Source organism: Mustela erminea, chromosome 14 (assembly GCF_009829155.1).
Source record: "Mustela erminea isolate mMusErm1 chromosome 14, mMusErm1.Pri, whole genome shotgun sequence".
NCBI classification, from domain to species: Eukaryota; Metazoa; Chordata; class Mammalia; order Carnivora; family Mustelidae; genus Mustela; species Mustela erminea.
Genome location: NC_045627.1, coordinates 65,537,797 through 65,564,948, shown reverse-complemented (window position 1 = coordinate 65,564,948; position 27,152 = coordinate 65,537,797). Strand labels below are relative to the sequence as shown.

The following is a 27,152-nucleotide window of genomic DNA, read 5'->3' as shown; positions in this document are numbered from 1 at the left end:
AGAAAACCACTTTGATGCAGCCAGCAAATGTCTGGGACTCTGTTAAGTGCTTTAACTTATAGGAGTTTGGTTTAAAAAAAAAAAAAAGAAGAAGAAGAAGAAGAAGAAGAAGAGGAAGAAAGAGAGAGAGAGTGTGAGAGAGCCCTTTAAGACTAGTACATAAGGGACGCCTGGGTGGCTCAGTTGGTTGGACGACTGCCTTTGGCTCAGGTCATGATCCTGGAGTCCCGGGATCGAGTCCCGCATCGGACTCCCAGCTCCATGGGGAGTCTGCTTCTCTCTCTGACCTTCTCCTCGTTCATGCTCTCTCTCACTGTCTCTCTCTCAAGTAAATAAATAAAATCTTAAAAAAAAAAAAAGACTAGTACATAAAGGGGGAAAAAAAGAGAGAGATGGGAATATTAAAGGAAAGACTTACAAGTGCCATGATGAACTTCTTTGGCAAAGAAAAGGGCAGCTCTTCTAGTCTCAAATATAGCCAAGCAGAGAGGGTGGCTGGGAAGGAGAAGATATGGAGATAGTTTCTTGGACCTTCTTAGCTAGTGTGTATCACTCTGTCTTTGAAAATTGAGGCCATTCAAAAAATCAGCTATTGGTATTCTTCAAACTGGTGAAACTGTTGGGGCCTAGGGAAAAAGGTTATTGTTTAAAGAAGGAAGGAAGGGAGGGAGGAAGGAAGGAGCAAGCCAAGATTTCTTTGAGTTAAATTTCACTGTACTCATAGGTGTACCTGCCCCTCATCACCACCTTTTGCTTGTTCTGAGATGAACAGCTCTGTTTCCCCCTGTTGTCAGTTATTGAGGATCCTGTCTTTGGGCTTTCAGAATATCTGTGACCCATAATTGTCACTCGTAATGCTAAGTGTTTTCTTTCATGAATCATTTAGCAATTATTTATGGATTTCACTAAACTGACCTAGATTTAGAACTCTTACAGTTAAGACCTCCATGCCTATTGACATGTACTTCAGCCCATAACCCTTAGCTCTTTGGGTGCTCAGGGACTGTAATTCGATTTGAAAAGCTCAGTGTTCTTCTTCACAAGAAATCAGTGTTCTACTAAAGCTGACAGTTCATTGTCTCCTGGATAATTTTGAGTCAGGATAACAAATTAGAGTTTGGGATACATTACAGATGATAAATGTGACTTCCTTAAAGGGAAATCCATTTGTTTTGCTTAGTGTTTCTGTGATTAATTACTTGCCAGATTAAATTGCTCCATAAAAATGCATAGTATTTTATTCGATTGCTCTTCATGGTGATTAATTAGGCCATACTGTTGCTTTGTGTGTTAATTACGCTGACATTTTTTTCTTCTTCTCTAGTTTAATTAATACAGCATATATTTGAGAGATTGTTTTGGGGATGGGATACTATCTTAGGAAGAACAAAGCCCTGTGTAGCTTTTAGGCTCGTATTAGAGGGTAATACCTCAAGGTTTCTGTGTGCCCTCTGTTGATCCTTGTATGTATCTTTGACTTGCAGAAAGTACGCTTAACTGCAAATGAGTAAGGAAAAGCTCTGTTTGGTTTTCCTGTAATTATTAAAGGTGAGATACTGAAGAGTCTTGGCTCAGTTGAAAAGTGATTAAGAACATAGAAGAGAAGCTCCTGGTGCAAGAGGTAAAACAAATGTAAAGCTAAATAGTAGTGTGTGGGGGAAGAGTTTGTTTCTTAGGGTGCTGCAGGGTGCCAGTGAGGAGATCAGGCATATTCAACATTTTTGTTAATGATCTAGGGCTGAAAGTAAAAAACAACAACAAGATCAGAACTGTAATGAAATTTATAAGTGATACTGGTTTGGAAATGTTCCTGTATCCAGGAGGGCCGAGAAGAGATAAAGATGGACCGAGAGGAGACGTATCAGAGAAACAGCATCAGAACTATTCTGTTGGGAAAATGCATTATCCGCTTTACCAAAATAGTGTACCTAGAACCAGGCAGATATTTTCAAAAGTGGATCTTCCAGCAGTCCACTCCTAGATATTTACCCAAGTGAAATGAAAATTTGGATTGAACAGATGTTTACCGTGGCTTTATCCATACATTTTCAGAAAACTGGAAATGACCCAAATGACCCTCCACCGAAGATTGAATAAACAAACTGTTACCCACCCATATAGTGAAATACCACTTAGCAATGAAAAGGAAAGAACAACTGATGCATGCAGCAACATGTATGGGTTCAGTTGGATTACGCAGTATGAAAGACACTTGACTGAAGGCTACATAGCAGGGTACCTGGCTGAGTCAGTTGGTGGAGTGTGGGACTCTTGATCTCAGGATTGTGAATTTGAGCACTGCATTGGGTGTAGAGATTACTTAAAAATAAAATCTTTTTTTTTTTTTCAAAGATCTTATTTATTTATTTGACAGACAGAGATCACAAGTAGGCAGAGAGGCAGGCAGAGTGAGGGGGGGTGGGGAAGCAGGCTCCCTGCTGAGCAGAGAGCCTGATGCAGGGCTCAATCCCAGGACCCTGAGATCATGACCTGAGCTGAAGGCAGAGGCTTTAACCCACTGAGCCACCCAGGCGCCCAAAAATAAAATCTTTTTTTTAAAAAGTCTACATAGTGTATGATTCCATATATATGACTTTCTGTAAATGGCAAAATTGTAGGGACAGAACTCAGATCAGGTCAGCAGGCATTGGAGGGAGGGGCACAGAGGAGCTTTTGGGTGATGGAACTATTCTGATCTTGATTGCAGTGCTGATTGCATGACTGTGTGCATTTTTCAAAACTTGTAGATTATACATTAAAAAGGGTGAATTTTACCAAATGCAAATTATACTTTAGTTTAAAAATTAGGGAAAAAATGTCTTCACAAGGGAGAATAAGAAATTCAACTTTGACTATCACTACTGTACTTTATATGTGGCAACTTTTTAAAAATAATTTGAATAACAGGAGCTACATTGGAGGACTTGGATTTTCTTCATGGTGCTTCCAAATTCCAAGGCTTTTTATTGATTTTTGGTGGAAGCAGAGGGAAGGTGGGTTGTGGTGGTTTTCCTTAGGTGTTAGCATTATATAAACATGTATCCTGATAAGAGGGTTGTTTTAAAAAGAAGTCATGGGTAAGGCGCTCTTAGACCTTGTTGGTAGGTATCAGGCATAAATAAGATGATCTTTTCCCCCAGTTTATAGCTTGAATCCAGTTTTTTGAGGTTGGGTGGACTTAGTTTTGTTTTTATTTACTTGTTCTATCTGGGACCTCCCACTGTTGAATTGTTGAAAGACCCAAATAGTGCCCAGAGATGTTTCTGTCCCAGAGCTAACCTCAAAGACAGTTTCCACACCTCTCTGCTTTTGGGCTGGAACAAAAAGCTTTGTCATGCTCCGGGTTTTATAGAGAAGGTTTGTACAAAGTCAGGAGCCTAGGGATAGGTGAACCACAAGTGCCGTATCATTGCTGATAGTTGTTGTGCCTTTTTCCCCCCTTTCCCCCATGTGTCCAATGATATGAACTGCGTGTAATGCTCGCTTCTCATGTCCAACTTGGAGCACTTCTCTGAATGCCGAACTATTCAATATCTATTCAGTATCCCTAAAAATAGACCAGTGGGGGAAATTACATGGTGGTAGAAAGTATATAGTGGTAGTAGTATGCACTACTTGTAGTAATGATACTCATTACAGCTCTGTGGCTACAACTTAGTGTGCTAACTGCTGAGGACCCCTGAGCAGATGTGTGGCCATCATTCTGGCCCAGATTAAACAGATTACATCTAGCAAAATGCTGATTCCCTGAGCAGATGTCTCTGGGTCTTTCATTTTCTTTCTTTTTTTTTTTTTTAAAGATTTTATTTATTTACTTGAGAGAGAGACAGTGAGAGAGAGCATGAACGAGGAGAAGGTCAGAGAGAGAAGCAGACTCCCCATGGAGCTGGGAGTCCAATGCGGGACTCGATCCCAGGACTCCAGGATCATGACCTGAGCCGAAGGCAGTCGTCCAACCAACTGAGCCACCCAGGCGTCCCTGGGTCTTTCATTTTCAACCGAATGATTTTCAGCACTGGACCTGAAGGGGCTGCGTGGTCCCCAACCAAGACCCCATCTGTTAAAACTTTATATTAATTTGTATCTCCTTTTTAAAAAATCTGCCCCTTCTCCTCCATGAGTATGATAAATAATGTAGATACACTAGATGAACTCTACTATTGGAGCAGAACTGTAATCATTTTGCTTAGGGTTAAACTAAACTAATTTATTTATTTATTTATTTATTTTTTCTAAAGATTTTATTTATTTATTTATTTATTTATTTGACAGAGAGAGATCACAAGTAGGCAGAGAGGCAGGCAGAGAGAGAGAGGGAAGCAGGCTCCCTGCTGAGCAGAGAGCCCGATGCGGGACTCGATCCCAGGACCCTGAGATCATGACCTGAGCCGAAGGCAGGGGCTTAACCCACTGAGCCACCCAGGTGCCCAAACTAAACTAATTTAATCAGAAATGAGACTTTCTCAAATAACCATCTCTATCAAGTAGCTTATTGTTTTTCTTATTTTGACTTAGCATGTTCACCAGTACTTGCAGGGTGTAGCAAGTAGCAATTAAAACACTGTAATTAACCTGGTAAAAAAGGAAGACTTTTGGTAGGGAAAGAAATTATAAGATGACATAAAAAATTTTTGACTGGATAAATAGGTGATAATGAAATACTATGAGATAAAGTCTTATGTTAGCAGTGTATCATGTCTGATTACTGCATTTTTGTGCTCCTTCTGCCCAAAAAGGATTATGGGGTAATTTACTGACTATTCAAGAGTAGACACATAACACTTCATCCAAGTGGGAAAAGCAGGTCTGTCTTGGCTAACTCTTAATTAGTCAGTTATTACTTACTTTGTATTTCCTGTGTACCAACTCTCTTCCCTTAGCTTCTGATTTGTATTATATAGGTAGTAGCCCATGGCAAGACTTCATAGGGTAAAATCCTGTTGCAGTTGAGACTGGAAGAACATCTGAAGGCCCAAGTGCAATCATGTTGTATCTGAGATGCAGTGGGACCAGGGTAGCTGTGCTCCCACTGTAGTGCCTTTGAAAAGCTCCAAGAGATTAGACTACTGCTTACCATCAGTATTTGCTTCCAGATGGTTTCTGAAGTGTTCCCTTCTCCCTGTGCAGTCATGAAAGTCACTCCAGGAAGGAAGAGTCCACATTAAGCCCTAAACTAAATAGGAGTGTTGAGCACATTTACCCACTGGAATGTAGGGGCCTTTGAATTTGTGTAGTCAAGGTGGATGTTCTTCCTTCTGTCTGACCTTTCCAGCAAGGGCTTTCTCCTAGAGGAAGGAAATCCCCTCCCGCACCTCTTCAGTGTCCTTCCAGAGATAATATGTGCATGTAGAAGTATGTTTTGTTTTAGGATTTTTGTTTGTTTATAGTCATTTGATAAATGCAAAATATGACATCTAACCCTGATAAAAATTCTTAGCATACTAGGAATAGAAGAGAACTTCCTTAAGCTGATAAAGGACATCTATGAAAAACTTAAAACAGCTATCATACTAAATGGTGAGAGACTGAATGCTTTTTCCTTAAGATTAGGAACAAATTGGGGATGTCTTTTTTCTCATCGCCTGCATTCAGCATTGTGTTGGAGATTCTAGACACAGCGAGAGAGGGAATACAAGCTGGGGTAGTGGGAGAGGGAGAAGCAGGCTTCCCGCTGAGCAAGGAGCCCAATATGGGGCTGGATCCCAGGACGCCAGGATCATGACCCGAGATGAAGGCAGAGGTTTAACCCACTGAGCCACCCAGGCACCCCAAGACTAGACATTTTAAAAAGAATTTCAGGGTTTTCAACCTACCAGGGCCCCATTATTGTAATGATTTTTTTACATTGAGGTATAGACCACAGGAAGAGCAAGCAGAGCAGTAACGGGAAGCATTCGTGGCGGGTTCTAAACAGCGTAGTCCAATATAACTATATTATAAGCTCTGTATAATTTTATTTTCCAGCAGGTGAAATCATTTTAATAAAATGTTATTTACCTAGTATGCCCCCAAATTGTCTTTGTAACAAATAATTAATATAAAAACTGTTACTGAGATATTTTATATTCTTAGTATGTTTTAAATATTAAGTCTTTGAAGTCAGGTGGATCTTTTACACTTAAAGCACATTTCAATTCAGATGATATGTTTTCTTTTCTTTTCTTTTTTTTTTTTTTTTAAGATTTTACTCATTTATTTGAGAGAGAGAGCGAATGAGAGGACAGAGGTCAGCAGGAGAAGCAGACTCCCTAACAAGCAGGGAGCCCAACGTGGAACTCGATTCTGGAACTCCAGGATCATGACCTGAGCCGAAGGCTGTCACTTAAATAACTGAGCCATCCAGGCGTCCTTGACATGTTTTCATTGGAAATATTTGATCTATATTTAGATCTCATAGAATTTACAGTTGAAAAAGTAGAATCATATACCAAGTTATACCTGAGATAGAATGTGACAAGGCTGTCTGTGGTCCCACAATACATAAAAGTTTTCCAGTAACTGAATTGCATATCTAAAAATCATTTCCCTTTAACATTTGCATCCACATTGATAAAACTGATTCATCTTTGGGGCGCCTGGGTGGCTCAGTGGGTTAAGCCGCTTCCTTTGGCTCAGGTCATGATCTCAGGGTCCTGGGATCGAGTCCCACATCAGGCTCTCTGCTCAGCAAGGGACCTGCTTCTCTTCCTCTCTCTCTGCCTGCCTCTCTGCCTACTTGTGATTTCTCTCTGTCAAATAAATAAATAAAATCTTTTAAAAAAAAAACAAAAACTGATTCATCTTTTTTAGAATTTATTTGACTTCAAAGCTACATCTGTCCAGATTAAGGAAATTTGTTAATATCAAATTCAGAGAGGTATGGCAGAAATAGTTATGGCAGTTCTAAATTTATCAATATTAACAAAACATTTCCTAAAATTTTCTTGTAGCTTTTGCCACTAGCGAGTGTTGTTAATTACAATTAGAGTCTTCTCCATGTTGATTCACATTAGAAAAATGTGTTGGGGCCCCTGGGGGGCTCAGTGAGTTAAACTGTGTCTGACTTTGGCCCAGGTCATGATCTTGGGGTTCTGTGATCAAGCCCCTTGTAGGGCTCCTGGCTCAGTCAGGAGTCTGCTTTTCTCTCTCCCTCAGCCTCTGCCACTCCCCCCACTCATGCTCTGTCTGTCAAAATCTTTTTTTAAAAAATGTGTTAATTAGGGGCACCTGGGTGGCTCAGTGGGTTAAAGCCTCTGCCTTCAGCTCAGGTCATGATCCTAGGGTCCTGGGATCGAGCTCCACATTGGGCTCTCTGCTCAGCAGGGAGCCTGCTTCCCTCTCTCTCTCTGCCTGCCTCTCTGCCTACTTGTGATCTCTGTCTGTCAAATAAATAAATAAAATCTTTTTAAAAAATGTGTTAATTAGGGGCGCCTGGGTGGCTCAGTGGGTTAAGCCGCTGCCTTCGGCTCGGGTCGTGATCCCAGCGTCTTGGGATCGAGTCCCACATCCGGCTCTCTGCTCAGCAGGGAGCCTGCTTCCTCCTCTCTCTCTGCCTGCCTCTCCGTCTACTTGTGATTTCTGTCTGTCAAATAAATAAATAAATAAAATCTTTAAAAAAAAAATGCGTTAATTATTGGGACGCCTGGGTAGCTCAGTTGGTTGAGCGGCTGCCTTCGGCTCGGGTCATGATCCCAGTGTCCTGGGATCAAGTCCCGCATCGGGCTCCTTGCTTGGCAGGGAACCTGCTTCTCCCTCTGCCTCTGCCTGCCACTCTGTCTGCCTGTGCTTGCTCTCGCTTCTCTCTCTATGACAAATACATAAATAAAATCTTTTTTTAAAAAAAAAGTGTTAATTATTGATATTATGAAACATTTCTTTCTTAAAAAACAAGATTTTAATTTTTTTGTGAGAAACAGACCAGAAGCAGGGGAAAGGACAGAGAGAGAGAGAGAAGCAGACTCCTCGCTGAACAGGGAGCCCATGGCAGGGCTTATTTGCCCCTTATGAAAAGTTTCTATTTTGACATAAATACCTAAGCAGGTGGGTCACAAAATAAGCTTTTCCTTTTCTTAGAACTTCAAATTTAACTCATTTTAATTAAAAGTTTTAAATTATTAAATACTTGGCAAGCATGTTTTTGTTTCAAGAAGATCTTGAGTTGATGGGGCTCCTGGGTGACTCAGTTTGTTAAGCATGTGCCTTCTACTCAGGTCGTGATCCCAGGGTCCTTGAATCAAGCCCTATATCAGGCTCCTTGCTCAGTGGGGAGTCTACTTCTCTCTCTCCCTCAGCTGTTCCCCATGCTTGTGCTCTCTCTCTCTCTCTGTCAAATAAATAAATAAAATCTTAAAAAAAAAAAGATCTCAAGTTGAAAATAACAGTATAGTAAATCTTTTTTGTAAACCTTTACCTGAACCAATGAGCATCAGCAAAGAATTCATGATAATTATAGTCATTGTCATTAAATCCTTTTAGGGCATCATAAACTGGCAATGTTCATAGCCTTTGTAGGTATATACTAAATGATTTTAGCAGCTATATCCGCGACATTTATAGAATCTGCTTCAGAAAACTGCACAAATATTTTTAATTTGTACCATATAGTAGAATGAGCAGAGGGGAAACTTTAGTTTTGTTTTAAAATGACAGGGGCTCCTATGTGGCTTAGCTGGTTAAGTATCTGACTTTGGCTCAGCTCATGATTTCAGGGTCCTGGGACCGAGCCCCTCATTGGGTTCCCTGCTCAGTGGGGAGTCTGCTTGTCCCTCTGCCCCTTCCCACATTTGTGCTCTCTTGCTCTCTCTCTCAGATAAATAAATAAAATATTTAAAAAAAAAATAGGGGCACCTGGGTGGCTCAGTGGGTTAAAGCCTCTGCCTTCAGCTCAGGTCATGATCCCAGGGGCCTGGGATTGAGCCTCTCATCGGGCTCTCTGCTCAGTGGGGAGCCTGCTTTCTCCCCTCTCTCTCTCTGCCTGCCTCTCTGCCTACTTGTGATCTCTTTCTGTCACATAAATAAATAAAAAATCTTAAAAAAAAATAAAATGACAGTAAGTGCTGGACTTTTGATCTACAAAGCAGGAGCACCATACATGTGATGGAATTTTTAAAAATCTAGTCAGATTTGGGGCGCCTGACTGGTTCAGTCAGTGGTGCATGCAACTCTTGATCTTGGGGTTTGTAGCTTTGAGCCCCATATTGGGTATAGAGATTATTTAAAAACTTTTAAAAATTTTAATCGAATTCTTCATCGACAGATGTAGAAGATTAAAAAATATTTATGCCAGGTGCCTGGGTGGCTCAACATCCAACTCTTGATTTTGGCTCAGGTCGTGATCTCAGGGTTGTGACATCGACCCCTGTGTTGGACTGTGCCCTGGGTGTGGAGCCTGCTTAATATTCTCTCTTCCTCCCCACCCCCCACTCCTCCCTCTTTCTCTGTCTCTCTCTAAAAAAAAAAAATCTGTGCCATGAGTTCAGGATTTTAGGCTGCAAATTGACTAAATTTCGAAGTTCTTCATGACAAAGTGTACTAAAAGTACTGATGTATTAATTGAGCAGTATCATCCAAATCTAAAGAAAAGTAACTTTTTTTTTTGGAACTTGTAATTTAAAACATTTTGAGGGGCGCCTGGGTGGCTCAGTGGGTTAAAGCCTCTGCCTTCATCTCAGGTCGTGATCCCAGGATCCTGGGATCAAACTCCCACATTGGGCTCTCTGCTCAGCAGGGAGCCTGCTCTCCCCACCCACCCCCCCATCTGCCTCTCTGCCTACTTGTGATCACTCTCTCTGTCAAATAAATAAATAAAATCTTTAAAAAAAAATAAATAAAACATTTTGAATCAGCTAACCCTTGATGTCATTAGAAATGTCTTATATCCTGCAGGCAGATTGTTCAGTGGTTTAATTGGAGATCTTTCACTTTTTATCAAGTGATTGATTTTTAGTCTTTTCCTCATCGTCAGTTGAGGATGTAGAGACAAGGGGCAGAGAGACAAGCATCCTCAGTAGAATGTCCATAGCTGAAGTAATTTTTTATTTAAGATTTTTATTTATTTGATAGAGACAGCGAGAGAGGGAACACAAGCCAGGGGAGTGAGAGAGGGAGAAGCAGGCTTCCCGCTGAGCAGGGAGCCCAATTTGGGGCTCGATCTCAGGACCCTGGGATCTTGACCTGAGCCGAAGGCAGACACCTAATGACTGAGCCAACTGGGAGCCCCTTGATGTAATTTCTTTTACCATATCGCCATCTAAAAAATTACATAGTGACCAAAGATACAAGCTCAGATCATATTAAAAATTAATAAAATTTTTGGGATACCTAATATGATTTTGTCTTCCAGGGAATGTTTGGCATGTTTCAGTATCCACAACTCGGGGAGGTGGGGGAGGGTGCTGCTGGCATCTAGTAGGTAGAGACCAGGGATGTTGCTAAACATTCTACAGTGGTCAGGACAGCCACCCACAACAAATTATCCAGCCCCAAATATCAGTAGTGCTGAGGTTAAGAAACCCTGCTGTCTATATAAAATGTTAAATAAATACAATACATAGTTAAATTCATACATAGTAATTCATTTGAATCAATCCTTTAACATCAACTAGATTGGTTTATTCATAGTATTAGAAACAGCATACATGCCTGACATGCACTATAATAACAACTGTAATACTGTATACAATGCAGTGATTAAAGTGAAATGTAGTCCTTCTTAAACAAAGCTGTATTTATTTATTTATTTATTTAAATTTTTAAAAAGATTTTATTTATTTATTTGACAGACAGAGATCACAAGTAGGCAGAGAGGCAGGCAAAGAGAGAGAGGAGGAAGCAGGCTCCCTGCTGAGCAGAGAGCCCAATGTGGGGCTCGATCCCAGGACTCTGGGATCATGATCTGAGCTGAAGGCAGAGGCTTTAACCCACTGAGCCACCTGGGTGCCCCAACAAAGCTGTATTTAATGGAATAATATTTTATACCACTTAAGGTTTTTTTTTGTTTTCTTCATTTAAATTAATAGAAAAATTAGAGCTGGGGTGCCTGGGTGGCTCAGTGGGTTAAGCCTCCGCCTTCGGCTCAGGTCATGATCCCAGGGTCCTGGGATGGAGCTCCGCATCAGGCTCTCTGCTCAGCAGGGACCCTGCTTCTAACTCTCTCTGCCTGCTTGTGATCTCTCTACTTGTGATCTCTCTCTCTGTCAAATAAGCATATAAAATCTTTTTAAAAAATTAAAATAAAAATTCAGTTCCTCAGTTGCCCTAACCACATTTCAAGTACTAAATAGCCACATATGAATCTCCTAGAACAGTTCTAGACATGGAGGGGTTGACTAATACCCATCCTCACACTGTAGAACAGGGGGTGGGGGCAGTTGACTCCTCATTCACCTTAGATTTGAAATGGGGCATTTTAATCTGGTCTCTGTTGCCGCTCTGTATCTCCTTTTCTAAAAATAGACCAACACAGGGGCACCTGGGTGGCTCAGTCTGTTGAGTGTCCAACTCTTGATTTGGGTTCAGGTCATGATCTTGGCGTTGTAGGATAGAGTGCTTCGTCGGGCTTCGTGCTCAGTGGGGCGTCTGCTTGAGGTTTTTTCTGCCTAGATGCCTGGGTGGTTCAGTCGGTTAAGCATCTGTCTTTGGCTCGGATCATGATTCCAGGGTCCTGGAATTGAGTCCCGCATTGGGCTCCCTGCTCAGTGGGGAGCTTGCTTCTCCCTCTGCCTGCTACTCCCCCGGCTCGTGTGTGCTCCCTCTGTGACAAATAAATAAATAAAATCTTTTTTAAAAAATATTTTATTTATTTATTTGACAGAGAGAGAGATCACAAGTAGATAGAGAGGCAGGCAGAGAGAGAGGGGGGAAGCAGGCTCCCTGCTGATAAGAGAGCCCCATGCGGGGCTCGATCCCAGGACCCTGAGATCATGACCCGAGCCAAAGGCAGAGACTTAACCCACTGAGCCACCCAGGTGCCCCAAATAAAATCTTTTTTTAAAAAGAGACATTCTTTGTCCTCCTCCCTCTCCCTCTACCCCTCCTCCAATGCAGTCTCTCTCTCTCTCAAATAAATAAATCTTTTTTAAAAAGAGACCAACACATTGTTTTATTAGGATATAACTCCAGATTTTTAACCCTGCATTTTCCAAGATCATTTATTACTAAAAAACAAGCCTGATACTGGTCATATATATATGTAGGTTGCCAACTGTTCCTGTATCTTTTTTTTTTTTTTAAGATTTTAAAAATTTCTTTGACAGAGAGGGACACAGAGAGAGAACACAAGCAGGGGAATGGGAGAGGGAGAAGCAGGCTTCCCGCCAAGCAGGAAGCCCAATTCGGGGCTCAATCCCAGACCCTGGGATCTTGATTTGAACTGAAGGCAGACGCTTAACCGACTGAGCCACCGAGGTGCCCCATAACTGTTCCTGTATCTTATGGATGAAACTGCTGGTTCACAACAATTATCCCATTTTCTAAGCTTCTATTCACACATACTTTGTTGAAATTAGGCAGAGAGTGGAGAAGTATTCATCATAACTTCTCAGTAAATACTTTCTTCTTGCTTAAAAAACACTTTTCCATAGATCTGGAAGAGCAAGGAGTTCAAAACACAGCAAATTATAGAAATTCTCAAGTGTGCTTGAGTTGGATACACTCAAAGGAGCTTTTCTTTGTCAAACAGGATGTCAGGTTGTCTCCCCTTTGGTAATAACATTTAAAGCACAGCTTGGTAGCTCTTTGAGGTCTAGTGTTATGAAGCTGTCTTCTTTTATCCCTGCTTGTTCCCCCTTAGGCTGAAGGTTTTACTTTTCGTCTAGACAGGTGGAAAATCTGATAGAGAATTAATTCAAGGGGAGGGTACCTACCTTGTTTCTTGGGGCACGTAACTGACTCCGCCCCCCTCCCCCCCCCCCCCCCCCCCCCCCCCCCCCCGCAATAAAGAAACCATTGTTAACTAGTAGAAAGGGCTGTTTTCTTTATTTTTTTCTTAACTGCTTTGAGCCTACACATCTGATTCCTTGTAGCTCCCAGGGTAAACAAGCGTCATAGGTTTTACCACAAGTATGGTCTTGCCTCTTGAACTCCATACCCTGCCTGGAGGTTTCACAAGTACCTCAAACTTGACATTCCAAAGAATAAGCCTTATTGCCTTCCCTCCACAATTTAAGAACCATCTCAGTTCATGACAGCATCATCTGTTCAGTTGCCTACAGTAAAAATCTTAAGGTTGCTTTAAAGTCTTCTCTCGCCTTCACCCAATCAGTCAGTAGGTTCTTTCACATTTACTTCCTAAGAATTTTCAAGTAAATTATTCTCCATTTAGACAACCACCATTTTAGTTAAGACCTCGTAATGTCTCATATTACAAGAGCCTTCTGACTATTCTCTCTGCTTCTAGTCTTCCCTGTACAGTGGCTCCTGTTCAGTTTATTCGGTCACTAGAGTTGAGTTTCAGAAGCACAGGTTTTTACACTGCTCTTGGGAGTATGTTGGTACCATCACTCTGAGGGCAGTGTGGCAATATCCAGTGAAGTCCGAGTTACCCAAACCTTATGACACAGTAATTTCATTCCTAGATACATTTCCTGGACAGACTTTCCCAAATGATTGCAAGGATATATAAATAAGAACATTTGTTAAGTATTATTTTTTTAAAAGATTTTATTTATTTGAGATTTTATTTATTTATTAGCTGCAGGGGAGGGTGGCAGGGGGAGGGGCAGAGGGACAGGGAGAAGCAGACTCTTCCCTGAGCAGGGAGCCCAACATGAGACTGGATCCCAGGACCCCAGGATCATGACCTGAGCCAAAGGCAGATGCTTAACCTGTTGAGCCACCCGGGTGTCCCCAAATCACAACATTTTAAATCTAGTGGGATTCCCCATCATCGATAGGATAATGTCCAGACATCTTCATATGACACCTTGACCCTAGCCTACCTTTGTAACCTTATTTACTATCACTGTCCCATCTATCCTAAGATCTGGCCAAATTAGACCTAGCTGCAGAGTCTCTCCAATTTCATACCTCTGCGCCCTCACACACGCTTTTACCTGGAATGTTTTCCCATTCCTCTTCTTACCTAACAAAATCCTGCTTATGCTTCACAATCTACCCCAGATGTCACCTTCCTCGAAAGCTTCCTGGATTTTTTGAGGCTGAACCGTTCACAGTGGCATTGCCACAGGACTTTGTACATTTCTCTTAGAGCATTTATCACCCTACAATATGGCTTTTATTTTATTTTTTCCTCAAATTTTAATTCTTATTTAAATTCAATTAATTAACATATATATTATTAGTTCCGGGGGTAGAATTTAGTGATTCATCAGTTGTTTGTAACACCCAGTGGTCATTATGTTAAGTGCCCCCCAGGCACATCATTCCCCATCACCCAGTTACCCCATCCTCCCACCCACCTCCCCTCCAGCAACCCTCAGTTTGTTTCCTGTAATTAAGAGTCTCTTGGGATGCCTGCGTAGCTCAGTCAGTTAAGTGTCTGCCTTCAGCTCAGGTCATGATCCCAGAGTCTTGGGATTGAGTCTTGCATCCAGCTCCTTGCTCAGTGGGGAGCCTGCTTCTCTCTCTGCCTGCTGCTCCCCCTGCTTGTACTCTCACTCTCTTTCACACTCTCTCTGGAAATAAATAAATAAAATCTTAAAAAAAAAAAAAAGTTACGGTTTGTCTCCCTTTCTGATTTTATCTTACTTTATTTTCCCTTCCATTCCCCTATGATCCTCTGTCTTGTTTCTTAAATTCCAAATATGAAGTCAAATCATGTAATTTTCTTTCTCTGATTGACTTATTTTGCTCAGCATAATACCCTGTGGTTCCATCCATGTGGTTGCAAATGATAAGATTTCTTCTGTTTCAATGGCTGTATATATATATGTGTGTCCATCATTAGACGGTGAGCTCCTAAGACAGAAACCAAGCTTTCTCTTACTTCTGAAATCTCTGCCCCTAGCAGAGTACCGTATGGTACAATAAATGTTGGTTGAGTGAATAAGTGGATGGCTGGAGTAAATGGTTTCATCTTCCAAGGCCTTATTGTCTCCCAGAATTATCAGCTGACCTCAGGGTACTAAGCTAGGGAAGTGGATATTGAGATGCCTAGGAAGTGCTTATGGGGCTCTCCCTCTGATTTTGTTCCCCAGTTGTGTCTTTGGAGCTGCATTATAAAAGTCTGTTTCAGATCTTAATAGACAACAGGAAAGACAGTCTTGGCAGCTCCTGAACTAAGCCGGTATAGCCAGGAAGTAGGCTTGGAATTGTTACCAGAGAAACAGACCCCTTTCTCAATGATGATCTGAATTGTTTATCCCAACACAGTAGAATTTACTGAATTGTAGTTCCCTCCAGGGTAACAAGAGGACAGCCAAAAGGTTTTAATTATATGAAATGGGGCTTTGAGACAACTAAAGCCACTTGGAAATGAATTATTGATAGCATTATGCATTGTTTTTCTTCCCTTTTTTTAAGTAACAAGTCAAGGCAGTTAATGCTATTTTTATGTTGCAGATTCACTGAATTTTAAAGATGCTTTTCAGGATGCCTTAAAAATCCTCTCATTGGCTGAGTGGTGGGCTCCTGTTCTTGATGTAAGCGGCAGGCCGCACTGAAGAAATCTACGTGGTCTCATACTGTTTCCCATGGCCTGTTCTAGGGGTTTGGATGCCTCACTGCTCTTGGCAGTAAGGTGTCTTTTCAGGTTCTTCTTGAGGTTGAAAGTTCTCTCGTGTGTTTCTTACAGGGGACCTTCCCAAATGTGTATTATTGTCTTAGAAGCCAAAAGAGAACTAAGGAAACGGTTATAATTAACAGGCAGCTGCAGAGCAGAGCCATTTAGTCTCTTCAGTATGGTTTGGTGGAGATGAGAGAATAGAGGCTTCAGTGTGGCTCTAAGTGAAGCAGCTGCATCACCAGCTGGAGACCGACACGCTGGAGAGGATGGGCAGACCCAGCTGAGAGGCAGTCACTCTCATGTGAGGCCGAAAGGCCTGCCTTCAACTTAGCTGCTTTGTGCTTACACTTAGTTGAGCAGAGAGGATCTACAGAAGCTGCCATCGCCCATCTCCTTGAGCATCTTGGAGTCAGCACTGAGCAAAAAGGACCCCAGCAGGCAAAGGTCTCATGGCTTTCACAAAGGTATCCTGCTGGAAAAGATTGAAAATAAGACCCTGGGAAGGGAAGTGCTAACTTTTTTCTTTGGTTTACTGGGGAAAATTTGGCTGTTCTTTGAATGCATGAACCACATTTAACTTACCTAGTAAGGTTTCTGTAGTCTGATTTAGAAAAAAATTGGGTATTAGTCTCTATCCTATAAGCATACGTACTAGGACCACTCACCTTTCCTTGCCTGATTAACATTTCAAGACTCCTTCCATACATCATCTCCTTCAGGCTGCCTTTCCTAAGCCCCCAGGTTGGGCAAAATAGCCCTCCTCAGTGTTCCTATGAGATCTTTTGTCTACTGTCTAGTCCTTACTGCATCATAATGAAATTATCTGTCTGTGGTATTTATCTTTCCACTAATCTGTAAATTCCTTGCTATCTGGGATCACATTTCATTTATCTCCCCCATTGCCTAGCACAGTACCTGCACATAGTAGGTATTCAAGTGTTTGTCATACAAGCTGAACAATTGAGTCACAGGCTATGCTAGCCATCCCTTAACTTCAGATACCATACACCTTTTTTCTAGGGATAGAGTGTTCCTTCATTCTGTGGGAAAGCAATCAATTTGACAAGTAAGGGAGGAGGAGAACAGAGAGAAGTTCTCTTTCTAAAATGGTGCATATAGGGTAAACAAAGTTCTGTAATCGCTTTCAAACTAAATTTTTCCTTCTGGTACCTTTTCAGGAGGGGAAAAAATCTTAACACTATTTCTGGTATATTGGAGAGAAAACAGCTAATAACATCTTTGTGAGCATAAAACAATTATACCCAGCCTCCCGTAGAGACAATCTGCCAGAGCCAACCGCCTCACCCTCTCCATGCGGGCTTCATTTTCTTACTCTGGAATTTCATAGACTCTCCCCCAAAGACCGTCAACTCATTGCACTATTATGATGAATGTTTGGCGCTGGCCCTCACCCTGGCTCTCACTGCTTTACTAGCTATTACTGGAGGTGCTGTCAGGAAATCAGGCCCCAAATTTATCCGCCCATTAAGTCCTCTCCTGGGCAGCGCTGCTTGGATCTACGTAGTAGTCATCTAGTCTCCCCTGCTTCTCCTGCCTCCCACTGCCTTTGAATGTAGGGAAGCTGCAGGCCCTGTTGTAAACAAAGAGCTGTGGTACAAAGTAAGGTTGCAAATCATTTTCTTCCACAGCTCTTTGTGCTCTTGTTCTGGGCCTAGAGAGAAGCTTAGATCTAGGAGTGCCTGCTGGAGCGTGTGCTTTGAGACCCTCAATTTCGGCCCCAGCCCATTCCATCTCATTTCCTTAGCTGGCTCGTCCTGTCTCTTAGAAGGTCTTTCAGACCTTCCCTCTATAATGAGTTAGAGATTTATTGCTTTCTGAACATAGGGGCCTTACCTACTTAGCTGTTTGCTCTTATCCACTTGTTTGAGGGATAAACACATGCCCTTTGATGAGTTTTGAAAGTGCTGTATGATTTTTGAATTTGTCCTCACAGGTGCTCTTAGAGCCTTTCTCCAGTGAGGTTTCTGTCTGATAGAAGCAGCCTGGGTCTCTGACACGGGGTGGGGAGGCTGCCCTTTAGTCTGTTGAGGGCTTTCCTTTTGACTCTCATACTTATTTGCAGAAAGAAATAGAGCCGAAAGGTGCACCAGGTGCCATTTGTAAATCTCAAGAATAATTGATAAATACTCATTTCCCCTAGCAAACAGTGCATTTCGTTTGATAATAGATAATGATTAGATTGTTGAGAAAATCTGGCTCTTGACCTTTGGTGTTAACTCGTGAATAAAGCTGATATTAAGGCTGCCATTAACATTGCAAAAGCAGTATTGCTCAGTAACATTCCCTTTCACGGAGAAAGTAGTTTGCAGTGATGTTTCAACGTTTTCCCTTTTCAGAGAACTATCAACTTCACTTAAGCAGAATGGTTCAACACTTTGAGCAGCTTGTTTATTCTTCCCTTAATCCTCAACTTCCTCAACCATCTCATTCTTACCTTACTAACCTGATTGCTCCCCAGCTCCCCTGCTTTCTCCCACACCTGTCCTCTCTTTCTTTCAGGGCTCCTTTCTCCAGCCAGCCTGCCCCCACTATTTACACCCAGGCTTCTTATAGGCAACCACTTGTGCTAGAGCCTCTCTGAAGGCCACATAAGTCACTGCCAGAGCCAGTGAAACAGCCTGCTTTTTCCGAGCTGACACGAAGGGTGAAGCTCTCCGTCACAGGGGGCAGACAGACAGGGCCGAGTGCTGCTGCGTGTCGGTGGTTAGCACCTGCAGGCTCAGAGCTGACAGTGCACTGTAATAAGATTCATCTCTGTTCAGTTAACTGATGTGGGCTTTATGGTAAATGTTCGCTTGCTTAATTACTTTGGCAGACTCGCTGATTGCCTTTCCTGAGGAGTTCTAAAAGGTCCCCCTGGGATGAAACATAAACCTCTTTCCATGTCTTTTAATTTCATTCTTTTCTTGGAGTACTTGAACACCAGTATGTGATCCATATGGCCACCATTCCCTCTCTCCTGTTCGTGAACATCAGGACCACTCCTTACTAGAATGGTGTCCATATGGCCCACAGTGGACCACTCAGCAATCTTGATGACCTTCTTTCTCCTTTGTCCACATGAGCTTCCCCATTCCGCCTTCCCCACCGCTGAGGTATATGCACAGCTCTCCTAACTTAGTTAGGGATCCATGTGCCTCTTTTTCTCTAACTAGTATGGGGTCCACAGAATATTTCCCTCTCCCTTCAATCTAGCGGCATGTGATCCATTAAAATAATTGCCCTGTTTTTGATGTGATAGAAAAAGAAGCCTAAGTTAGTCAGTTGCGGGTTTTGTTGTTTTGGGGTTGTTTTTTTTTTTAGATTTTATTTATTTATTTGAAACAGAGAGAGATCACAAGTAGGCAGAGAGGCAGGTAGAGAGAGAGAGAGAGAAGGAAGCATGCTCCCTGCTGAGCAGAGAGCCCAATGTGGGGCTCTATTCTAGGACCCTGAGATCATGACCTGAGCCGAAAGCAAAGGCTTAACCCACTGAGCCACCCAGGTGCCCCGAGAGTGTTTTTTGTTTTGTTTTGGTTTTTGGTTTTTTGTCCTCCTGTTCACTCCTTTTCCGTGCTTAAAAGTTAAGTATCTTATTGAGACGTGGCTGGCTGAGTCGATGGAATATATGACTCTTGATCTTGAGAAGTGAGTTAAAACCACATTGGTGTTGAGATTACTTAAAAATAAAATCTTAGGGGCACCTGGGTGGCTCAGTGGATTAAGCCACTGCCTTCAGTTCAGGTCATGATCTCAGGGTCCTGGGATCGAGTCCCGCATCAGGCTCTCTGCTCAACAAGGAGCCTGCTTCCCTCTATCTCTCTGCCTGCCTCTCTGTCTACTTGTGATCTCTCTCTGTCAAATAAATAAATAAAATCTTAAAAAAAAATCTTAAAAGTTAAATATATTATAATAAATTGATTAATTGGGCTAATGGGAATGATATGTAATTAAAATACTTCAAGATTTTGGCTCATGCCAGGTTTTTAAAAGTTTAAAACTTTCACCATTAACTATAATTAGTTCACCACTAATTAGAATTAGATAACTTCTTGCGGTTTTGAGCTGATCCCCACTGCCTCGGAAGCCTTTCCAGGCATGTATTTGGATTTTCTAATGTCCTGGGGTGCCTGGGTGGCTCAGTTGGCTAAGCATCTATTTTCAGCTCAGGTCATGATCCCAAGGTCCTGGGATCAGGCCCCAGGTCTGGCTCCCTGCTTGGTGGGGATCCTGCTTCTCCCTCTCCTACCCACTTGTGCTCTCTGTCACACACACACACACTCTCTCTCTCTCTCTCAAATAAGTAAATAAGTAAATAAAATCTTTTTTTAAAAAATGATTTTCTTATGTCCTGAGGTGAGACAGAAGATCTAATAGCCCTTTCACATGACTTATTTTGTTCTTTTATATTTAGTAGATGTTTCTGAGAGTGTAGAGGGGCCTTACCTCTGGAGATAGGAAATCCAGGGCTAAAGTGTAATGGTAAAGGCTATCAAGGGTTTACATTCTGTATCCCCGGGAACTCTGCCAGGAACTCCTGGCCTGTAGCTAGAGATGGTGTAAGGGAATCTGTAGCACAGAGCAATGGGATCTGAGCAGAGACTGGCTAATCTTGGAGGTGTTTTGATCCTAGGAAAATTTAGGAACCTCTGTTCATTTATTGAGAGAAAGTTTTAATAAACAGTAGACATTCCTAAGGGGAATGGATTAAGTGAGGTCTTTTATGGAAATGTAGATGGTCCGTTTTACTTATGTGGTTCCTTCAGCTCCTGTGGTTTGTTCTTCTCCATTTACATTCACTGTGATTGTAGAAACAGTGGAAAAATGTCAGGCTGGTATGTAATGCAAGAAGGAATTCCATTCCTCTATTACAGCAGAGCTAGACTAGATAATTTAGCCAAAGTGTAAAGCCCATGGCATCTTACTTGGCTTAAATCTATGGTTTGGGGCCATAGTAACTAGAAATTAGCACATTTTTCAAGCAAAGTAGCTATGACCAATTGCTTAACTTCTAGCAGGTGATGAGGTGGAAACCTACATTGGGCAAAGTCATGCATCAAGGTAGAAAGCCCAAACTGCCAAAATGCGTAGTCATGCACACAGCTTCAGAAAATGAGGCAACTGCCCCTCAGGCCGTGTGCATGTACATTTCATACACATTAACTCCTTCTTGTTTCCCTCCAGTTAATGAATTGTGAACCTTCATTTGTTCAGTGCCGAGACTGGATGAAAATGTAGTCCGGTAGGTGAATAAATTATCTAGTATGACACATGTGTTTTTCACCTAGAAATCAAGAGAAATGCTGAACTCATATCATTCCTTAGGTTGAACTATAAGGGTTACTATAGTGTAGTCAGTGACACACCTTTTCTGTTCCACTCCCTTCAACTAATAAATTTGTGAACACAAATAAATCAAGTTCCCTTTAGTAATAAAGTAGACCAATTTACATAGTTGGATCTTTGGGCAAGTCAAGCAGCTAGATGCAGTGGCCAGTAGCACATCCTTCCTGATGGTTGCCAAAATGCCTTCTCCAGTAAGGTTGAAATGAACCTACCGTTGTGTCTCTGGTCCTGAAATGAGTGGCCACAGGAACAGCAGTATAAGAAAGGGGATAATTGGTATGAAAGGTAAAGCCTAGCATGTAGGGGATGAGTTAGAGGAACAACCCTAACAGGTCAGTCGCTAAAGTTTTGACTAGATAGTTTCAAAGTGAAAAGGTTAGAAGATATTCTTATTTGAGGTTTCATTTTGCTTAATGTTAATCAGCAGAGTCTCTGAGGCTTGTAATGCACTGCTGTTAACAGACATCAAGGGAAATTGTTTTTTTTGTTGTTGTTGAATTGGATGGGCTAAAGATTCATTGACTCCATGAGGAAGGAAGCTTATTACTGCATGAAATGGAGTATGTGAGGCAATTCTGAAGGTGAAAAGAAAGGCTCGTTTAAAATTAAATAACTTGGGGTGCCTGGCTGGCTCAGTTGGAAGAGTGTGAGATTGCTTGATTTTGGGGTCGTGAGTTCGAACCCCACCTTAGGTGTAGAGATTACTTAAAATAAATAAACTTTTAAATAACTCAACCTCAGATGAACCATTTTATCTGCTGCCACATACCACTCTCCTACCTTTACCCCTTCTCAGAAGCCAGTCTCTTATCTGTATGTTTAAAGATTTCCCAGGTAGAAGCAATTATAAATACGATTTTCTTGTCTTTAATCCCAGATATCTGAGAATAAACTCTATAGTATATTATATCTGGACTGCTTTTTTTAGGTCTTGGAAAGGGGAAGCTGCTTGTATTAAAAAAAAAAAGTTCCATTTCGGTCAAGTTAGATGGTATATATAGGAAAACATAGAGGAAAGCTTTGCAGAGGCAATCCAGTAACATGAAAAAACTAATACTAGAGCGCCTGGTGTCTTGTGCAAGGTCATACAGTCTAGAAGTGGAAGAATCCAGATTTTAACTTGGGTCCACTGCCCTGAAAGCCTTGCTTTTTGTATTATACATATCATGTTGTTCAGGGAAGCTGAGATATTTTAACTGGGCCTTTAAGGGAAAAGTAAGACTTAGCTTTATAGGAATAAAGAAAATAGCATTCCATGTGAAGAAAATCATGTAAGTAAAAGCATGATGTCCGGGTGTACATGTTTAGCAAGTATTTGAAAATACAGGACTATAGTTCTTAGGAGGTTGGGCCTTGAGATGCGGATTTATTTTTATAAGGCTTCAGATATGTACCCATAATCAGACTCTTTAAATCTGGTAGCCTTATAGGAGTAATTTTAGAGTGAAACTTTTAAGAATATTCCCAGTGTGTACCATCTTGAGTGTACCAGTTATGTTTCTTACTTCTTTGGAATAAGAGCTACAGAAACTTTTCCTATAAACAGCCTTTGCCTGTTTTTCTCCTTTCTGCCTGAAGGATTTACAAAGCAGCTCGTAGAGATAGGCTGCTTCCTTTAAATAGCTCAGTAAGGAAACAATCGTTGTCGTGTTCTGGGCTTCTGGGTGAAACTATTATTTATTTATTGTTTCATAAAAGACCCTTAGATGCTTTTGTCTGTGGGAGATAGCCGGGACTGTGAGAATTTGCATCTTTGGAGGATTTGCTTTAGATTCCCTCTGGATATGAGAAAGAGTCTCCATTTCCTATTAATCTACATTTCTACATTGTTAAGGTAACATTCTTCTGTATTTCTTGGGTAAGTTGGGCATTAACTATGTGTCTCAGCCATCATCCACCCAGCACTAGGGAAAAGAAAGCTGCTTTGCAGAGTCATGAGTCAGAGAGAATAAGTTAAAAATGGACCAAGAAATCCCTAGCCAGTTTGTGGCTCAGCCTTGCTGTTCCATCTGTCCACTTCGTTTTGCTTCAGTTTGTGTAAGTGACCCCTGTCTTTGGCAATCAGAAGTTGGCAGTTGCGTTAGAGGGTGGCCCAGATTCTTGCCCTTAAAGGTGCTTTGGGTACAGAGCTATCTCTCTCTGGCTGGTTTTAGCATTTTACCTTTACTATGACATTGCCTATTTCTTTTGTCTTTCCCTTTTGGGACTTCATAATTCACTGGTATTAGAGACCCAATAACAGAGTATAACACACTCCCCCAGTCCTTCCTTACCCCTCCCCATCCCAAACAAACAAAAATGTAGGCTTACTTTTAGAAAATATTAGATTAATAAGAAATGGCAGAAAGTTTTTCTGTAGTCTCCCGGTAAGACTTAAGAAGAAGAGAAAGCTTTACTGTTTTCAGGGACAACTTCAGTTCCTTCTTTGAAGGATAGCTGTTCATATCTGAGCCGCCTCTTCTCTTGGGATGGGAATAAAACATTTTTATTGTTATTTTCATACTTTTGAAAGTATGAAAGCATACTTTTCTAGCTGGTGCTCGTGATCTCCTTCCTTGTGGTGAAACTGAACAAAAACCTTCTTAGACTTTGATTTATTCATTCAGTTTGAAAACTTGAAACCTCTCAGTATGACAGGTGTTTTGCTAAAGTCTTAGGAATATATTGGTGAGCAAAATAAATTTGGTCCCTGCTCTCACGGAGCATTTAGTTCAGTTTGAATAAAGCTGGAGGGGGGGATAAAAAAGCTGGGAGTTTGATTAGAAATTATATTCCCTTTCCCCACAAAGTTGGACTTCCAGACTCCTTTCCCTTTCCTTGGGCCTTACTTCTTTAAATCTTCTTCCTGCTTTTTCTTTTGTCACTTCTACTTTTGGTACCCTAAGAAATCATCGCTTAACTCAAGGTCACAAAGATTTACGTGTTCTTCTAAGATTTTTACATTTGAGATCTGTGATCCATTCTGTTAATTTTTGTGTATGGTGTGGGGTAGGGGATTTAGTCTTTTGCGTGTAGATACCTGGTTTTGCCAGCACTATTTCTTGACTAGACTATCCTTTTCCCATTTATCTTGCCACCTATGTCAAAGGGACATCTTTTTTGGTCATCTTTATCGTATTTTAATTTTTTCATAATGGCTATGATTTCTCATTCTTTGCCCATTCAAACCTTCCTTTTCTTCCTACTCCTCTTCCTCCTTTTAAGTCCCCTTTCCTAAAATACTTTCAGCATAAAAGCTTTTGGCTGGTATAAATTGGGTTTTGTTTAAATACCTGGAAGGCTGTGGTTAGATGAAAATCAACCTTAAGATGCAAATGAAAGGAAAAACATCTCTTTCTTAGCCAGTATGTTGCTGCCCATCCTACTATTTTTCAGACATTGTCTCTCTTCAGTGTGTGTGTGTCTTCACTATGGCACAGGCCTCTCAGAAACCCCTACAAGATCCTCATTTATTGAAGTCTCTGTTTTTCACTTAGTAAAGACTAAAGGGCCCAGCACACTCTGCCTAGGAAACTGGTCACCCATGTAGCTACATTTGTGGTGTTTGTGATTAAAACTTTGAGGCATAGAAACCTCAGGATCCTCTTCTAGAAGGGAAGGAAATAATAACCCACAATATAAAGGGTTTAAAGAGAGGAAGTCCACCTGCAGAAAAAGAAGCAGACTTTATCCACTCTACTACTTTACTAAAGATGGACTCTGGTTTGGAGTCTGCTTTGCCCAAATGGCCAGGGTCCTGTGGAGAGTAGATTATCTATATGTTAATCTTCTCAATTGTCAGAACAAAATATCCTAGAATAGGTGGCTTAAAAAACAGATGTTCGTTTCGTCAAAATTCTGGAGGCCAGAAGTCCCAGATCAGGGTTCAGCAGGGTCAATTTCTGGTAAGGACTTTCTTCTGCTTCGTTGACAGCTGCCTACTGCCTTGTGTCCTCACATGGTGGAGGGAAGAATGGAAATGAGAGAAATTGCCATTTCTTCCTTGCTGGAACACTAAAGTTTTAGACTTAAGCATTAGATAGTTGCTACCTGCTAGATTTTGATCTGCAAAAGGAAAGAGAGCTAGTGTTAGAATCTTTGAGGAACAACCCCCCCCCCCCCCCCCCCCCCCGCCGCCGCCGCCAAAAAAAAATGTTCAGAAGAGATGGTAGTAAATCCTTTTGGAGATGGTATCAGTGGGAAGGGAAGCCTAAAGAAAAGAGAGAGGCTCCTCATCTATAAATCTAGTATGTCATCTTTTTCCACTAGCATAAATCCTATTCTAGGACCTGGCCAGATGGGGCAGTGTGGAATCACAACCCAGGTGAGCCCTATAGCAGGCTGCAGACTTCCTGGGGAAGGAGCTGCTAAGTATTTCAGTCACTGCAAAGGCATGTGTTACTCAGTGTGGGTGGACTTAGCCTGGTTTCAGTGTTTTGTCATCTCTTTGCTATCTCAGAACAAATTTCCATTTCAACGATATGAGGTCCCAAGAACTTTAATAGGAAGCTTCCAAGCCCTCTCTGAAATTCCTTGCTGAAGAGCCTGGAAGGAGAACAGCCAGTATCAGACAGTTTTTCTTACCTCTTAGGCTTAGAGCCCTGCATGTGCCACCTCTAGTAGATCAGATTAGTGCTCATATTTTTAATTGTCCCAAAGAAACAGCAAGAAAAATAAAGCAGAGGCATATACTCTGTGCCCTTTGTGGGTACTGGGCTAGAGACTGCTAACTGGGTTTAGACAGTTCCATTGGGCTTTAATTACCTGCTGAGACCTGAGGCTCTGGAATGGGAGTGTCACAGGGGAGGTTGGAGGATGATTTTATCCTTATTCCAAATTCCCAGAGTGGCATATCTGTCATACCCTCAGGATGAATATGCTCAAACAATATCAGCATATATGCCCTGCCAACATAGACCATCTGTAGATCCAAGTGACACTTGACAGGTACAACTTTGAGAAGGGAAGGAAATAAATATACTTTCTGAGGAGAATACTTTCCAGGCTTTTCCTTTCTCTCCCTCATTCCATTTCTTCTCCTTTCCTTCCTCTTTCCGTTCCCTCTCCTGTCTTCTTTCTTCCTTCTTTCCATTTCTCCTTTCTCTTCTCCTTCTTTTTTTGCTTCCATGCTTTCTTTGCTAGTGCAAGAATTCCTTGGGTAGAAGGGGAACAGAATTAGAGCATACCCCTCACTTTCATTCCCAGGGATTATTTCATTGTCCAGACCTCACCAGCTTCACTGGGTTGCCACCTGGGCCCCCATGGCTGCTACTCACCCACCCAGACAGACATGAAGATACTTTGGAGTTCTCTGTTCTCCAAACTTAGGCAAGCAAAAACAAACAACCCTAGTTTGGTTGAATCAGAATTTTTTTAAAACATTTTTTCAGGGGCGCCTGGGTGGCTCAGTGGATTAAGCCGCTGCCTTCGGCTCAGGTCATGATCTCAGTGTCCTGGGATCAAGCCCCGCATCGGGCTCTTTGCTCAGCGGGAGCCTGCTTCTCTCTCTCTCTCTGCCTGACTCTCCGCCTACTTGTGATTTCTCTCTCTGTCAAATAAATAAATAAAATCTTTAAAAAACAAAAAAAAAAACATTTTTTCAAAAAAATTTTACTAAGAAGTTTAAGGAAAACCCAAAAGAAAAAACCATTATAAAACCATGAAATGAATTTATTACAGAGTTCAGATTTTTCTTCCTAAAATAACTGAGATCTAGTCATAGATAGATTTGATTACTCTATTTCATTTTCTTGATCTGTCACTCTTAGATGCTAGACCCTATGACTCATACTCTCTACTGAGTTAACTTGAACTTGGTACTGCTGCTGGGTTTGGGGGGATTCTCAGTTCTTCTCTAAACCTCCTCCCCTGTCTTCTTACTGAGTTTAGGCTCCAGGTTTTCCTTTCTGCTCCTGGACTGTTATCATCCCTGCCAATACCCCCAAAACCTCACCTTCTGAATGAGAAAAATATTTGACCCCTACTTGGTCCAAATTCTTTCCCACTTTGGATTTAGACCAAATTACAACCTTAACTTGCAGATAACATCTCTACCCTTCTTGGTAGTCTTTGAAAAAAATAAGTTACCAGAATTCTCCTCTGTTCCTGACCCATTACTGTCCCGTTTGATGTATTCATTCATTGAATATTTATTGAGTACCAGCTG

General features: G+C 41.6%; 1 protein-coding gene and 1 long non-coding RNA gene across 4 annotated transcripts in view; both read left to right on the top strand.

The window, feature by feature from the left end:
* ARMH3 (armadillo like helical domain containing 3) overlaps positions 1-27,152 on the top strand; it is a 183,267-nt gene that overhangs the window by 121,082 nt on the left and 35,033 nt on the right. Inside the window, exon 24 of one of the 3 annotated variants that reach the window (XR_004278470.1) lies at positions 20,846-20,903. The exons of the other annotated variants lie outside the window; for them this stretch is intronic. The gene's annotated coding sequence lies outside the window, so the exon portion shown is untranslated. The remainder of the gene's footprint in view (positions 1-20,845; positions 20,904-27,152) is intronic. 3 annotated transcript variants of the gene reach the window in all.
* On the top strand, positions 380-17,561 carry LOC116572680. The gene is made up of 4 exons (XR_004278471.1): positions 380-542; positions 3,355-3,361; positions 14,280-14,287; positions 17,551-17,561. It is a non-coding gene; the product is annotated as an uncharacterized LOC116572680 (long non-coding RNA).